We start from the raw sequence: 17782 nt of genomic DNA on the forward strand, positions 1-17782 counted from the left end.
AAAGAAAAATGAAAGACATTCAGATAATATTTCTACAAATTTCTGCTGTTAAGCTTTGGAGTTAACAAAGAAGATTTTTATTATTACTATTCCAAGGGTGTTACTTGCTGTCAATTACATATGCAATCCAGGAAGCAGCATAACATTTATTACTTTTGTTCATGAAGGAAATAGAAGATATTCATTAGTTCTGGTTAAACAGCCCAGTCCTTTCTGTCAGAGTGACAAGACAAGGTCTCTTGGATACATAGCAACAAATCCTGTAACAAAGGAATCCTGAAAGGTAATTAAAAAGGACTAAGGAGCAATTGGATCTTATCTAAGAACCTCAAAAAGTGACACAACCCATAATATTAAGAACATGGCAGAACCAGTCAAGTCCTCAGTCTTCTCCTGTCTCCTGCTGCCTGTGTTCTAAGTGGAAGAACAGCTGTGCTGAGCGCACAGTGCCCATCACCATAAGGCTTTATCCTTTATCACTCTCCTGAGATTGACATGCATTTTCTGTCTCAGACAGCCATACTTATGGGAGTGGCTAAATATGTACAACATTTCTATTCAAACTTTGAATAATATTAAGTATTAAGCTTTGTCTTTTGACATCTGCCCTCTGCAGAACATAACTTCTGTTCCAACCTTTAAGAATTTAGAGTCTACATTTCAACTCCATAGCCATTATTAAATGCAAATTCTTTCCATGCATGAAGATTGAACATTTTCATTTATATAAAAATACACAAGCAAATGTTTGCTAAAAATGTGATTTGTTGTTATTAATGTCATATTTGCATGTTATTAGATTCATTTTACATTATAAAGCATGCCTTAATGCACTGAAACCTCTCACAGTTAAAATAAGAGGCTTTAAGGAAAAGAATAAAATATGATTCAGTTTATAGCTTATTTCTTGAGTTACTTTTATGAATAGTCCTGTTAAGAGACAGGTGCAAAATGATTCTAGATGAGTAGTACAGAACAACATAAACCAGTGGTTCACTTTACTATTTGGCAAAAGTATAAAACTTAAGCATATAATTTCTATTTTGAGTCATTAGGTATTATTATATACTATGAGCTCTATTAATAGGAAATTTTTCTGAAAAATTATGTATGTGAAAAATTTCCATCACTATGGTATAAAGAATTTCTATCCTTCTTTAAGCTTCCTTTTTTCAATTAAGCTAGTGAAACCAAATTTTATTCAGAATTTGTCTTATAAAATATACTCAGGAGGTAGTAATTGGCAACAGTGAGTAGGAAACTCACTTTTGACATACAGATCCAAAATAAGATCTGCACTTAGTTTTAGCAGCCAGGTGGCTTCAACCAAGAAAGGCACGCATTGTGTCTCTGCCTGGTCCATTCTGAAGTCAGTAGTCTTAACCAGATTAAACTATCACATTTTCCATCTTCCTTTTCCATCAGTCCTTTCTGAGGCAGAGTCTAGCTTATTTGGATGTTCCTTTGTGTTCCTTTTCTTTAGTTAAGTGATCTCTCTAGGACACAACTAGTTTTTCCAAACAGAAATGAGTGACTTAGAATAAATGAGAAAGCTTAATAAGCTCATTCATAAGATGCAATTATTTTCTTATTTTCCTATAGTAATTTTATTTACATAAACTTTTTACTGAATACTTTCACTAGATATGATCTAGTGGTTAGTAGTCCTATGAAGAATACACAGTCTCATTGGGTTAATTTATCTCACAGAGAAACTGATCTTTAAGAAAGCTGTGCCTAGAATACAACGTTGGAGATTCATGTAATAGTCTCAACTATTGTCTTGATAAAACCATGTGCACTTCTAACATATACGCAGAGTTTAGTTTAAAACTTCCTAGTACACATAATTAAATATCAAATTTATTATGCATATTTAATGTCTGTTTGTTGATTTAGCTATGTTAAAATACTATGATGTTTTATATGTTGTTCTTTCTTGACAGAATTCATGGGGGCCCTTTTAAAAGTTCACTTTGGGAATGATCCTCAAGCAAAACTTGATGAAACAGCATATTCTTTGTCATGTTTGACTTTTTAATTATAGAAAGAAATGTTCCATATAACTACTCTGAACAGTCAGCATTAATGTGAGTATGGCTTTCCAAAGCAGTGTTTTCTGACAGGTTTTCATTCGTGTGGCTTGATTTGCATTATCAACAACCAAGAAGGATTAAAAGACAAGAAAACTATGGATAATATATCATAAGCTTGATTTACAAAATTTCCATAGGCAAGGCTGTTTGCTGTACATCATATTAGCAACACGGGCAAGATGTAATTTACACTTGCTTTCAGGCAATGTAGAGACAGAATGCTTAGTTACTTATTAATGAAGGCTTAATTAATCTTCTGAAATTCATTTGTTTGAATGAGAAATAAGGGCTTTATCTTACAAGGCAAAATATCAAGTAATTAGATATATAAAAATTGTACTCTGTTGCAAATTCAAATGTGCACCTAACGTCCACAATCTCTATGCAATGATGCTAACACTAATGCATCAATTATTCAATCTGCATTACTTACAGAATTGATTTATAATTTAGTAAAAGGGCATAACTTGTATGGCCTAGTCATTTTTAAATCATTTTTAAGCCTCCATTTGCTTTAGAAAATACATATATATATATTTACATATATGTAATTTAAAATTAAGACTACTCACATATCACATATCATATTTTAATTATATTTCATGACAATGGACGTATTTGCTATCATTTCTGTCTCAGATAATGATATCCATTACAGAAAAATAGCATAAACTGGAGTGTGTCCATGGAGAAAAGTTATAAGCTAAATATTACATATATTATTTACAAAAACCATGCATGGCTTTCTTGATTTAATAAAGAAATATGTTAAATGTTAAAATACTGAATGCTCCTTTAAAATGTGTCCTTCCAAAATATTTTTATAAGACCAGGTTCCATTTTATCAGAGAAAATGTTGAGGACATTTTATAGATGAAGAAATTATTTGAGTAAACTTGCCCAAAGTGAGAGGCTAAAAATGTGGCAGATTAAGACTTGCAGTTGGAGGCCAAGTTCTCTTCATTTAAGCAGATAATATATTTTCTCCAAGAACCTTGTACATACAGGTCCCTTAGGTTTTCCAAGACTTTACCTTTGTCTAAAAAACCAAGTAACTTAGCCAGATACCTTTCATGTCTGTTTCATATTCAAAAAGCATATCTTTGTCCTTATTTCTAAAGAACTTGTTGCTTTTTGGTGTCTCACTTAAGAAGGTGTTTTTTTGTTTTTTTTTTTTGAAAGCAGGAAGAGATGACTCTTGAAATAAAATATACAGTGAGACATTATGCTGTAATTTCAAATAAAGTTTAAAAAAAAAATATTGACGCTATCTAGAATACCCAGAGGGAAACTTACAAAGCAGATAGGATTTGCTCATGATCTCGGAAAAAATAGAAGGGTGTGGATGAACAAAAGGGAGTCCAGAAAGAATTTTCCCTGTAGTGCTGATGGTGGGCACAGTAAAAGCTGAGCAAAGATAAGATAGGAAAACACATCAGGCCTTATGGTGAAGATAAAGAGTAGGTCTATCTCATGGCATTTGAGAATATGCTCAATTAAACTGCCTGTTTATATATTACAGTACAGAAGTAACTTTTTTCCCCCACAACTCCTCCTTGTATATGATTACAGTTAAGAGAAAGACAAGAAACTTTTTATAGAGTACACACAAATAATACATAACAACACACAAAAAATAAAACATTTTCAATCTTACAGTACAATATCTTGAAAAGTTCAGTAGTACAGTACAACAGCTGGCACACAGGGCTGGCACTGAGTGAATAAGCAAGAGGAGTTACTGACTGGAGGAGGAAGAGGAGGTGGGAGACAGTAGAGCTGAAGGATCTTCAGCAATAGGGGAAAGAGAGCAGGCTGCAATTTCACTCCTGCCTGATGTTGATGGCACAGGTTCTGGTTCCTTGCTGGATTCAGTTCTACCTGCTGCTGCTGCTGCTGCTAAGTCACTTCAGTCGTGTCCGGCTCTGCGTGACCCCAAAGACAGCAGCCCACCAGGCTCCCCTGGCCCTGGGATGCTCCAGGCAAGAATACTGGAGTTGGTTGCCATTGCCTTCTCTGTTAACTTGCAGAAAGTCTCATAAATAATGAAGCAATTTAAATGGAGAAATATTTTATGTTGCTTATTTAACAAATATTTACTGAATGTCCACTACATGCTAGGCAATATTCTAGGCACTTGGGATACATAAGTGAATAAAAGAAACAAGATCCTTTTTCCTCTGGGGGGATATAAACAATAATGGTAGCAATGAAAATTTTAATGAGCCAAATTAAAGGTAGGGCAGGGTAAGTGTGATACATGAGGTTGTGATTTACTGGAACTGTATAATTAAAATAGATGTGCTGCTTTTCCCATTTCTCTACCACTTTTCTAGATTCAATCCCTACTTTACTCTGTATCCTGGAAGGTTTACTTCTATGAAGTGGCATCACTCAGGCTTCCTTTCTAATTATTTTGTCATCCAGTTAAGCCAGTGGGAGTTAGTGACAGAAATCAGGAAAGAAGAAACAAGGGTGATTCTTCACACATCAGCACTTTTGGTCTAAAAATCATTTCCTCCTTCTACTACCATGCAGATCAATGGACTTAGACATTACCTCCTGCTAGAATCCATTTCTGACCAATATTCAATACAGTAATCAACTTCTGGTTACTATCTCTAATTCTTGTACATATAACCTTTACTATTTAATATATGGTAAACCCAGGAAGAATTTTGCTACCAGTTGTGTGTAAATATTTGCAATAAAGCATAAATAAATAATATATAGATTTGATATAGATTTCTAATCTCTTCATCATGAATCTGATCATTATGAACCAAGGAAAGATTAACCACAACACATCTGAAGCAGATACAACTTTAAGGAACTAAAAAAACACTGTCTCCTCACAGATTCCTTTTACCTTCTTGAGTCTAAGATCCTAGCCATTGCTTTGTCATGTTTGTCATGCTGAAAATATGAACCTCATTTGAGCCTGAAATAGAAACCAACCCATCCACCATACTGTGGTTTTGATGTGCATTTCTCTGATTAGAGATACTGAACACATTTTCATAAACCTATTGGCTGTTTGTATTTCTTCTTTAGCAAAATATTTATTCAAGTCTTTTGCCTATTTTTTAACCAGTTTCTTTTTTTCATTTTTTTTTTTGCTACTCGAGCTGTAGCTCCTACAGTTAACATTATGGTGTGGTGCACTTAAAAACTTAAGGGAGAAGCTCTCATACTCACTGTTCTTACCTGCCCCCTGCCCCCTCTCCCCCACCACACACACATAGAGTAAAAGAAAAAGGAGAAAAGATAGAAGAACAAAGGACTCTTTTGGAGGTGATGGATATGTTTATTACATTTTCTTGTTATGGTATCATGGGTATATATATATATATATATATATATATATATATATATATATGTGTGTGCAAACTCCTACAAATGTATATATTAAATATATGCAACTTTTTGTACGTTAAGTATATCTTAGTAAAGTTGGGTCATTCTTCTTTGACCTAAAGGTATGAAGGATGAAATGCAGCAGATATAAAATTTCCATATATATCTCAGCTCTATGTTTGGTTTCTTTTTACATTTCAGTGGACAGTACTCTGACCAAAAGGAAAAAAAATGTATTACAATATCTTACTTACAAGGTCTTTATAGTAACATTTCATAATGGGCAGGATAATTCCACCCTTCATATTCTTTTTTTTCTGAATATAGCATGTGAGCTCCTCTCAGCCTTTTAATCTTCCATGTAAATTTAAAAATCAACCTAACAATTTTCATGTAAAAATTTGTTGGAATTTTTATTGGAACTACACTGAATCTATATAAGAGTTAGCGGTGAATTCACATTCTAGAGAAATGACTGTATGATATCACTTTTCTGGTACTATGGTAATTGATATTTATATATTTTCTAATTCAGGTATTCTTCAATAAAACCACTTTGTCATGCTATAGTACATCATTCAGTAAATGCTGTGTTTGATTTGGCAATATTTGGCTTAAAATGTTCACATCTGGATTTATGAGAAAAATGTACTTCTAGTTGCCTTCTTTATCATGGATATTGTGTATTTTGACTTTTTTTTTTAATTTAATTTTTTTAATTCCTTTCCTTTTTAGGTAGCTGGAATCATAAAAACAAGTTAGAAATATTTGATGCTTTTGTTCTCTAGAAGAGTTTGAAAAATATTTCAAAGGTGTATTATTTGAAAGTCATTTAAAACTTATTTCATAGAATAAAAGAAAAATCAAGCCTTAGACTTCTTGTCCAGAACTTCCACTTCCCTCTTTAAAAAAAAAAAATCAATGCTGTATAAACCCTTTAAATTTTAATTCAAAGTATGTATTTGCATGTCAAATAATTTAGCTCTCTAGTGTAACAAGATAGTAAACCCCCTGTTTGAGCTCTATCAAATCTATCAAAATAAATTAAGCTTGAATATTCATTATCACAAATTGCTTTTGAGATTAACTATTTTATTTAGAAGGCTATTCTAGAGGACACTAAGTCTGGTTTGAAATTATAAATATGTATAGAATAAATCATTGAGACTTGATACGTGGAACTTCCTTTGAGTGATAACTTGCAACTGTAATTCCACACAATACATTTTTGATCATCTTTAAGTAGTACTCTTTTATCTAATCTAACAAAATGCAAAATTGGTCTTCAGTTTGCTCAGATTAACTCATCTATAGGATAGAGGCTGGGCTTCCCTTATGACTCAGCTGGCAAAGAATCCACCTGCCATGTGGGAGACCTGGGTTGGGAAGATCCCCTGGAGAAGGGAAAGACTACCCACTCCAGTATTCTGGCCCAGAGAATTCATGGACTGTACAGTTCATGAGGTCACAAAGAGTCAGATATGACTGAGTGACTTTCACTTTCAGGATATAGGCTAAAGATGAAAGGAATGAAACAGGTTTCCCTGGTGACTCAGATGGTAAAGAATCTGCCTGCAAAGTTGGAGACCTGGGTTTGATCCCTGGGTTGGGAAGATCCCCTAGAGAAGGAAATGGCAGCCCATTCCAGTATTCTTACTTGGAGAATTCTATGGACAGAGGAGCCTGGCAGGCTGCAGTCCATGGGGTAGCAAAGAGTCGGACATGACTGAGCGACTAAAACTTTCAATTTAACTTTTCAACTAAAATATAACAAAAATATGTTTTTGTTTCTTACCACAGTTAGATTGGACTGTAATCAGTAACTCATATTTGTTATGGAATAGTCATAGAGATTGCTGTTTTGTCAACTGACTTCTAGATTTTAAGAATGCATTTTAAATGAAAATTTTATTTACAAAAAGTGGAGACAGCACAGCAAAGTCATTGCAATATGTTGTGATCATAAACTATAATTAATATATATTATTTTTATTTCAGCACCTAAGAAAACTCAGTTTAAGAGCTTTACTTCGGATACTCTTTAAATAGAGAATAGGGAGGAAAAATACACCTGAATTAATTTACAGAAAATCTGATGGTGTAGAACAGTCATTTCTCTCAGCACTTCTCTCAAATTGAGCTGTCATACTTAGGGACAGCCTTATAAAGTTGTTTAACTTCCACAGGAAGAATTGAGGGATATTAGCAATATCTATTGATAGATATTAGCAGACAAGTTCATACAATTATTAACTACCATTCTTTTAATATTTTGTCAAACTGTTATAGAAAAACTGTCTAATTGCTCACCTTTTCTCAGAAGTACACTATTATATGACCACCAACATTATTCTACTCCTACCTTACCTTTTGTTGTCTTTGTTGATTATATTGTTGGTTAATATACAATCATCTTAATGAGTTTATTAAATAGGGAAAAAAATAAATCATTTCTAACATCTTCTCAAGACCAAAACAAAAATTACTTCAAAGCAATTAACTCCTCAACTAGGACAAGTGTTAAAGATAAATGAAAAAACAAATCCTCACGATATCGGATACGCTGATATACCAAAATGAGACAAACTCTAACAGATATTCTGAGATTGAGCAAAAATATCTAAGAACACTTACTAATTCAATTATTTATTCATTAATATACCCACAATTTAAAATACATATATACAAACTGTTTGATATTTAGTCAAAACCATAGTGATAGTGACTGTATATAGTTCATGAACTCTGTCCTCAACCACTAATTGTGAAAAAAGATGCATGCATGCTAAGTCTCTTCAGTCATGTCCAATCCTGTGCAACCCAAAGGACTGTAGACTGCCAGGTTCCTTTGTCCATGGGATTCTTCAGGCAAGAATGCTGGAGTGGGTTGCCAGGCCCTTCTCCACAGGATCTTCCCGACCCAGGGATGGAACCCGTACCTCTTACATCTCCTGCACTTGGAGGTGGGTTCTTTAACAATAGCGCCACCTGGGAAGACCAAAAGATGCATGTGAAAGTGAGTGAAAGTCACTCAGTCATGTCTGAGTCTTTGTGACCCCATGGACTATACAGTCCATGGACTTCTCCAGGCCAGAATACTGGAGTGGGTAGCCTTTTCTTTCTCCAGGGGATCTTCTCAACCCAGGGATTGAACCCAGGTCTCCTGCATTGCAGGCAGATTCTTTACTAGCTGAGCCACAAGGGAAGCCCAAAAGATGCATAAGGATAAGTAAATTGCTGAGAATATAGGTTGGGCCTTCAGCTTTTCTGCATTCCAGGTTGCTGCTTATTTTTATCTACCTAAAACACAAAATCACTGCTGATGGTGATTGCAGCCATGAAATTAAAAGACGCTTACTCCTTGGAAGGAAGGTTATGACCAACCTAGATAGCATATTTAAAAGCAGAGACATTACTTTGCCAGCAAAGGTCCATCTAGTCAAGGCTATGGTTTTTCCAGTGGTCATGTATGGATGTGAGAGTTGGATGGTGAAGAAAGCTGAGCGCCAAAGAATTGATGCTTTTGAACTGTGGTGTTGGAGAAGACTCTTGAGAGTCCCTTGGACTGCAAGGAGATCCAACCAATCCATCCTAAAGGAGATCAGTCCTGGGTGTTCATTGGAAGGACTGATGTTGAAGCTGAAACTCCAATACTTTGGCCACCTCATGCAAAGAGTTGACTCATTGGAAAAGACCCTAATGCTGGGAAGGATTGGGGGCAGGAGGAAAAGGGGACGACAGAGGATGAGATGGTTGGATGGCATCACTGACTCGATGGACATGGGTTTGGGTAAACTCTGGGAGTTGGTGATGGACAGGGAGGCCTGGCGTGCTGCAATTCATGGGGTCGCAAAGAGTCGGACACGACTGAGCGACTGAACTGAAATGAAAAATACAAGTTGCATCAATCTAAATCTCAATATATTTGTTTGTAAGATCAGGCTGATGATAGTAACTGCCACCTAGAGACTTTTTAAATAAATGAATATGTTTATATAAACTTCTGTTTTAATTACTATGACTATGAATAGAATTCACAAGTCTGTTGTCTTAGCATGCACACAATTGTTTTAAGGGCTCCTATGCTCCATCAGTCTTATTTTGAAACATTTCAAAATGTTTTTATGTTTGAAAATACAAACTTGCCATCCACAGTGAGAAGATGCCTTCAATCCTTAAATAAGTCAAAAAAAGTCAAAATAAGTTACGTAAATGTTTGGAAAAGTTATGAATTATAAAATAAATTCTAAGATCTGTAAAATCATAGGTCTCCGTGTTGATAGGAATACTGAAAGGACTTAGAAACTAATTAATTTTCACTCAATTCTCTTTCCCAGCCTTGTTCTGAGTATATTTTTAGCCTTTGTTTTACAGTACCTTTGAAAATAATCACCCAGATTTTATGTGACATTTTCTCCTGCTCTCCTTTTAAAGACAAAAGTAAGAGGTCACAGTGAAAATCTTACAAAACACAAAGTAATTATGCTGTTGTCTTACAGAGAGAGACTGATTAGCATTAACCACAAAGATTCATCTGCCAGAGGAAGGAAAAATGATAATGTTGTACTTTCCCCAAAAGGGACTAGAAAGCATGGTGTTAAGATTGAGAATTCCAGAGTCAGAAAGACCTGTCTTAGAATGTGTGCCACCACTGGTGAGCTGAATGAGCTTAGAGAAGTCAGTTAATTTCTCTGTGCCTTGGGTTCTTGTCCCGTGAGACAAACACGTGCACAGATCTGACATCTCATAGTGCATTTTTCATGATTAAATGAAGGAATGCTAGTAAAGAGTTTAGAACATGCACAAAACTTTTAAGTTAACTTAAGCACTTGTAATATGTTAACTATTAATAGATACAGTTAACCACTTTACCTCTTCTCCAGCTGATAATTAAGGGTACAGATTGTGTTTAGATTCCTTAAACCCAGTTATAACTATCAGGAAGCTGAGTTCTTCAGACATTTGCAGGACATTCAGTTGGCCCAGAAAGCAAGTAAAGGAAAAAAACAATCACTGTACTTTCCATAAATCAAAACCTTTCTTGTTTTTTAAATTAAGCAGTTTTCAAAGGTGTCACTTAGGAAGGTGACACCTGTATTGTGAACATGCCCAGGGAGGCGGTAGCAGGGACATGCTGTCGATTCTTATGACACTGGAAGGAGAGGTGACAAGGACGAAGGGCTGTGATGACTTGCATCTGACACAACTCCACTCACAGAGCACAAGAGACAAGGTCAAGCTGAGACTGCCAGCGGCAAGGGGGTGACTACATTAAAGAAAGCTGTGAATAGAAAAAGACAGTAAACATGAAGGGAAGAAAGGAAACATCTAAGTACAGTATCTTTCCTTCACTAACAAGCATATGTTATCTAACAGTACAAGTGAAACAAAAAGACTTTTCTACTTTTTCATTAATCTCTTTATGTCTTTCCTTAGAAGAAATATGAACGACAGCATAGGAACAGGTCACTAATTACCTCAATATAAAGTGACTGTCAAGGGAAGAAAAATGAAGAGAATGTGTTTGAATGTAATAAGCAATGTATACGATGAACCTTAAACATATCAGGCATTTGATAATGGGTAATAGCTATTAACAGCATCATAAAAATCTATACGTAATCCCCAAATCATCATATTTTCCACTTTTCTTTACTCCTAACTCACTTCATTTCAGTTGTCTTTGAGGAGCAGAAATCATTATCTGTTGAGACTTCTTTATGGTAAGAGCAGCATTACTGCATGAGAGAAGTATATAGTGTAAGGGAATTAGCTAACACTTTTCAAAAATATAATATTTACTTTCTTAATCCTATTATCATTCTCTTCATTCATTATAAATATTTATTCTATATCTGTCTCATCTTTGGCAATAAATCTTCATTTCTTTTCTCCCTTTTCCTCCCTCCTTCTCTCCTTTCTTCCTCAGCAAGAATCTAGATATTCTTAATATATACCATTTTACGTTCAAATGAACCTGGAAAATCTATATAAGGGTAAACTCACAATTATTTCATTACACTTCCTTGGCCACAAGTAGAAGATGTAAGTCAATGGTGGTTGTTATTTAAAAAGAATCTCCACAATTTTATTTCAAAATAGCCACTGACATTTTAGTCGATTTACCATCCATACTTCAGGGGAACAAAGTCTACACATCTGGTTTTGGTAGAATCTTTTTATGAAAATTGAGTACAACTTTGTCAAATATCAGGTTAAATTAACCATGTATAGCTATAAACTTATGAAAAGGAAATGATTTGCACAACTAGAATCAAACAAAGGAATTCATGAGAATAGAACTACCTAGCTATAACACATTCTTAATATGTTTCCACAGTTACTTTTTGAGAAACTGTTGAATTATAAATGAAGTCAATGTTATTCCATTTGGATGCAGTTATTGAACAATTTCACTTAAGAATATGTAATGTTCTTTTGCTAAAAGGGAAAACATCAAAAATATAGGCTCATATCTCAGTTTTATATAACAAAATAATATAAAACTAAAAGTTATGCCAAAAATTTATAACCTTACTTTACCTCTATCATATTCCTGCACCATAAGTTTCATTATATATAATTAAAAGATTGTATTTACTCACACACCTTAAGTTCCCTTTCTATTCTAGCATTTTGTATTTCTAAATACATAAAAGATGGTATACATACTCTTACAGATCACAAATCTTATGAGAATATTGTAGCTAATGGAGGTTAACAGGATGTACATTATAAAGTATCACAAAGACGCTCTTTTTGACCAAACTTCAGCCAGTCTCCTCTAAGACATATTCTCAACTATGTTTCTACATTTGAATTTTGTCAATCTTTGCATTCTCAAGATTCCTACTCTGTTTAGCCAGAATCCTCATCTTTGAGATCTTGATATCTGACTGCTCTCCATTTCTCATCAGATTCCTCACCTTGCCAATCCCCAGGTGATATCTGAGAACCCTGACTTGCCTTCAGCAAGAAATTCATTGGGTCTGTTTAGCCAGAATCCCCTTTCCCCGTGATGCTTCCCCTTAGTAAGCAACATTCCACTGATCCCCACCCTGCTTTTGACTATACATCTCTACTTTCTTTTTTTAATTGGGGTTGTAGTCAGAGTAGAGCCCAATGCCTCTCCTCTACTGCAACACCTCCTTGGGGTAGTCCTTTCTTGAATAAAGTCTTCCTTACTATCATTAATAAATATCGGACTTCTAATCAGAATTTATATTCCAGTGTCAATTAGATGTTTTAGAAATCTGTTAGTCACTTAAATAATTCAAGCCAGTTTCTTACCACTTATATTTTAATTACCACAGTTATGTTAGATACAAATTATAAGTTTACACCTTATTAATCATTTAGGTGATTTCCCAGCAAGATCAAAGTGACTTTCCCTTTCTTAGGGTTTCCAGGATGTCTGGTGACAAGCTTTTCTTTCTTTTCAAGTTCTTGAATAAAGAGGATTTAAAAAAAGGAAAATGTCAATTTTTAGTTTTTATATCCCTTTGCTAAGCTTCTGGCAGATTTTTTCTCTCTTAAGGTTCATTTCACTTTTTCTCTTCAAATATTTATCAACAAGCCCATTTGCATGTATTCTTATAATTACAGCTTTATATGATCTGCTCTCAGGGAAATACGGTGGTGAAGATGGAAGAGAATCAACCCATTACAATAAACATCTCATGTGGAGAGGAACTGGGCAGATGCACTAAACTGCTGCAAGGAGCAGAACACCAAAGGCTCTCCTGAGATAAAAAAGGGATGATATTTAAATTATCAACATTGAGGTTTCAAACCTACTGAGTAGTACACAGCTACGGAAAATCTATGAAATGGAGTTTTGTCACTGGAGTGATTGATTATAGGAGAAAAAATAATACCTAAATAAGTTTCTAAATAAACAGAGGAAAACACTAACTACTGGGCAGGGGGCTCAGACAAATCCTCAGTCCTGGCAGAGACCTGGACCTCAGGGAATGGAAGTCAAGTTTGTAGTACAGATACAGAGGTTTATTTAGGAAGACCATGCAGAGCTAAAAGAGTATAGTTTGAGAATGTGACAACAATGAAGAGCTCTTTGATTTGCCACTTGCTAGGAAAAGTACTCACTGTCCTCAAGGCCAAGATATCATCAATAACATGGGAATAATTCTCATTGGGGAGTGTTGCAGTGAAGGTTGCAGAAAATCACCTGCACAATATTTTGTGTATTGGCTTATTAATGTGAATATAAACACAGATTTGTTTTTTGGTATAAAATGACCAAGTTAGATAGACATTTTGCTGATAATCTTGGAATTCTAATATTAAAGATATGTAAATATTAGGTTATTGATATGCATGTAGTCACAATATTTTTAGGTACATATATTTAATTCTAATCATGTTTGTTATCAGAATAATTTGTCCTTCAAAAAGTAGCTTTATAAAGTAGCTCAATTTCAGAGAATGTTGTTACATCAAAGCCAGCAGTGTTAGGTATTTTTCCACTTGTGTGCCAAGAGGGTTTATATTGAACTGTGTGGGTGCTAAGTTGCTTCAGTTGTGTTCGACCCTTTGTGACCCCATGGACTGTCAACTGCTAGGTTCCTCTGTCTGTGGGGATTCTCCAGGCAAGAGTACTGGAGTGGGCTGCTATGCTCCCCTCCAGGGGATCTTCCTGACCCAGGAATTGAACATGTGTCTCTTGCGTCTCCTGCATTGGCAGGTGGACTCTTTACCACTGGGCCACCTGGGAAGCACCCCTATGTTGAACTACCAGTTAAGAATATGCTGTATACTTTGCAGAATTTCTTCAAAACAAAACAAAACAAACTAAAAAAAAAAGTTATACAGATTCTAGAATTGACTTATCTTAGGTTTCTACAAATGCAAAACCTGTGCCAAGAATTAGAGTTGTATTTTATTTGAAGATGCAGAAGAGGAAAAGGGAATTCAGGAGTACATTACAAAAACATGATATTCTGGAGATTCATTCAAGGTGTTGCCTGTATCAACTGTTACTTCTTTTTAATCACTGAGTATTAATAGTATTCCATGATAGGTATATAGCACAGTTTGTTTAACCATTTGCTAATAAGTGATAATTGGGTTGTTTCCTGATTTTGTCTATTACAAATAAGGCTGCTTTGAACAAATATCCATTCCCAGGTTTCAGTGTGAACATAAGTTTTCATTTCCTTGGAATAAATGCCCAGGAGTGCAATAGCATGTTCAGATGATAATTGCTTGTTTAGGTTTTTAAGAAATTGCCAATCTGTTTTATGGAACAACTGAACCATGTTATATTTCCTCCAGAAACATATGAGTAACCTAGTGTCTCCACATCCTTGTCAGTCTTTAGTATTGTCATTATTTTTAATTATAGACATTCTAATAGATGTGTATTTATAACTCGTTATGGTTAAATATGCATTTCCCTTCTGGCTTAAGATAGGGAGTCCCTGGTGGCTCAGTGGTAAATAATCTGTCTGCCAATCCAGGAGATGTAGGTTTGATCCCTGGGTTGGAAGATCCTCTGGAGAAGGAAATGGCAACCCATTCCAGTATTCTTGCTTGGGAAATCCCATGGACAGAGGAGCCTGACAAGCTGAAGTCCATAGAGTTGCAAAGAGTCAGACATGAAAAAGTGACTTAGAACGCATGCACTGAGGCTGAAAAAAAAAGAGATGAGGCTGTCACAGAACTACATGAGAGTCTCATTAGACTCCAATTAAAAACACAGAGAACTATGACTACAATTTCCAGCCAGTTGCCCCATGATCATAGTCATGTAACAGACCAAGGTGATGTTGGGTCTTGAGCCAGACTCACAAAGTTCCCTGGCTTTGGCCCAGAGTCTCCACATTTGATCTTTTTGATGTTTTTCAGGATCATGTCATGTAGAGTGACATATTGATTCCTTAGCTCTGATACGATGAGTTGAAGGCTGTCATATTATTTCTCATCAATCTCTGTCATGGTACAAGAGGAAAGTCCTCCATATGGGATATTTACCTATTTTTAAAATTGATTTGGCTCTTGTAACATAATATCTAGAAATTGATTCAGATGAGATGCAGTTCTCAACATTCTTAGTTCCGTAACTGTCTTCTCCTGAATATATACCCCAAAGTCATTCCCATCATCTATCCTAGGAGTTAGGAGCTGTACCCACATTTTTACCATGTCACACTTCAGGATCAGCAGCCAGATCTCAGGTTTCACTTTCTCAAAAATGTCCACTAATTGCTGGTTGCGTTTTAGCATCCCTTGCACCATAAACACCCTGGTTCCGTGGAAGCCTTCTTCACATTCACTCAATCTTTGCTACTTGGAAGTTGGGTCTTCCAGTCCATTGTGGCTATTGGTGACTAGAACAGGGCCAGGAACCACAGACTCAGGTCTGAGTGGATCTGAGTTAGGTTATGAATGTTTAGGATTGGTTCCTTTAAAAAACTGGCAGGTTCTAACAACATCTTTGAGGAAAAGTATTCCACCAAGTATTCTGCCTCATTGGTAACCCACTCTCTGAAAGGCTCAGTCTTCTGGGGGTGGAGAGGGTGGGTAGGGTCAAAGGGACTAGAGGTATCTCAATGCTGCCAAGAGGCAGCTGCCCTAGCTTGACTCACGCACTACATAGCTTGCATACTCCCACCCTCAGTGCCTTCTTCCTACTGTTCTCCTGATGCCTGCTCACTATGTTGCTGTTCAGTTGCTCATTTGTGTCCTACTCTTTGCAACCCTATGGTCTGCAGCACACCAGGCGTCCCTGTCCTTCACTGTCTCCTCGAGTTTGCTCAAACTCATGTCCATAGTGTCAGTGATGGCATCCAACCATGTCATCCTCTGTTACCCCTTTCTCCTTCTGCCCTCAATCCTTCCTAGCATTAGGGTCTTTTCCAATGAGATGGCTCTTCGCATCAGGTAGCCAAAGTATAGGAGTTTTAACTTCAGCATCAGTCCTTCCAGTGAATATGCAGGCTTGATTTCCTTTAGGATTGATTGATTTGATCTCTTTGCTGCCCAGGGGACTTTCAAGAGTCTTCTCCAGCACCACAATTTGAAAGCATATCTTAGTCACTCCTTCTTCATGTATCTGTGTTCCAATTTTTACTTCAATCATCAAATAGCAAACTTGAAAAAAATCGAATTTGCCCACATATTAGCTATTTCTGTGTTCTTTCTTTCTTCCTAAAGTCCCAAGATTCCTTCTTTTATTATGGACATTTTGCTTAAAGAACTTCCTTTAGCCATTCATTTACAGTAGGTGTGCTGGCAATAAATTCGGTTTCCCATTATTTGAGAATATCTTTATGTTCTCCTTAACTTCTATATTTAAGCTATTGCTTTCTGTCTTCATTTCTGATGTCCCAAATTTCTGTTATCATTTCCCCTTTGTGTTAGCTTCCTAGGGTTGCCAAGCCAAGTACCATACACTTGGTGGCTGGTCTTCAAAAACAGAAACTTACTGTCTCTTAAGTTCTAGATGCTAGTTGTCCAAGATCAAGTGGTTTGTGGGATTTGTTTCTTCTGAGGTCTGTGAAGGAACATTTGTTCCATTCCTCTCTGTGTCTCCAAGTTGTCTTCCCTCCTTCCTTGTCTTTGTGTCCAAAATTCTTTGTATAATGACACCAGTCACATTGGATTGGAGACCACCTCAATGACCACATTTCACTTGATTCCCTCTGTAAGAAATATGAGGGCTTCATTATACCTTTTTCGGGGAGACTGGGGGGAGACACATCAACCCTTAACATTCTCTTTTTGAAGAAACTCCTTTAAGTGATTATTTTAGAGCAGTTCTCTTGCAATGAGTTTAGTTTTGCTTCATCTGAGAAGCTCTTATTTTATCTTTATCCTTCAATGATATCTGCCTGAATATTGAAGCTGGGTTTACAGCTTTTTCCTTTCAGTACTTAGCACTGCTTCCTCTATTTTCAGGAGCCCATGATATCTAGTGAGAAATCTGCAGTCATTAATTTATTGTTCCCTACAGACAGTGCATTGCTATTTTGTTTTCTCTGAGAATTTTTTAAATATTATTTTTCTTTATATGTCATTTTCAGTAGTGTCTGGTCATGGAGTCCTATTTACCTTTTTTGGGATTCACTAAGTTTCTTCAACTGGTAAGTTTACATATCAGCACCACGTTTAGGAATTTTCTATTCTTGATTTTTTCAGTTTTTTTCAGCACTTTGCTCTTTCTCTTCTCCTGATATTCCAAAGACAGAAATAATATACATATTTTGTTGTAGGACATAAGGCTATTGTCATTAATTTTTTTCACTCGTGTTTCAATTAGATAATGAATCTTTATCTTCAATTTCATTATTTCCTCTGTTATCTCGACT

General features: G+C 35.7%; 2 protein-coding genes across 5 annotated transcripts in view; one reads left to right on the forward strand and one right to left on the reverse strand.

The window, feature by feature from the left end:
- LRFN5 (leucine rich repeat and fibronectin type III domain containing 5) overlaps window positions 1-17782 on the reverse strand; it is a 984773-nt gene that overhangs the window by 805421 nt on the left and 161570 nt on the right. The window lies entirely within an intron of this gene.
- LOC145528563 (uncharacterized) overlaps window positions 1-17782 on the forward strand; it is a 150037-nt gene that overhangs the window by 2224 nt on the left and 130031 nt on the right. For 2 of the 4 annotated variants that reach the window (XR_014070507.1, XM_081547239.1), the window contains exon 2: window positions 1947-2090. The gene's annotated coding sequence lies outside the window, so the exon portion shown is untranslated. Of the gene's footprint in view, window positions 1-167; window positions 284-1946; window positions 2091-17782 lie in introns of those variants that run through there. The other 2 variants (XR_014070508.1, XR_014070509.1) reach the window with 2 other exon arrangements.

This window comes from Giraffa tippelskirchi, chromosome 12 (genome assembly GCF_054371585.1).
Source record: "Giraffa tippelskirchi isolate mGirTip1 chromosome 12, T2T-mGirTip1v1.2.pri, whole genome shotgun sequence".
NCBI lineage: Eukaryota > Metazoa > Chordata > Mammalia > Artiodactyla > Giraffidae > Giraffa > Giraffa tippelskirchi.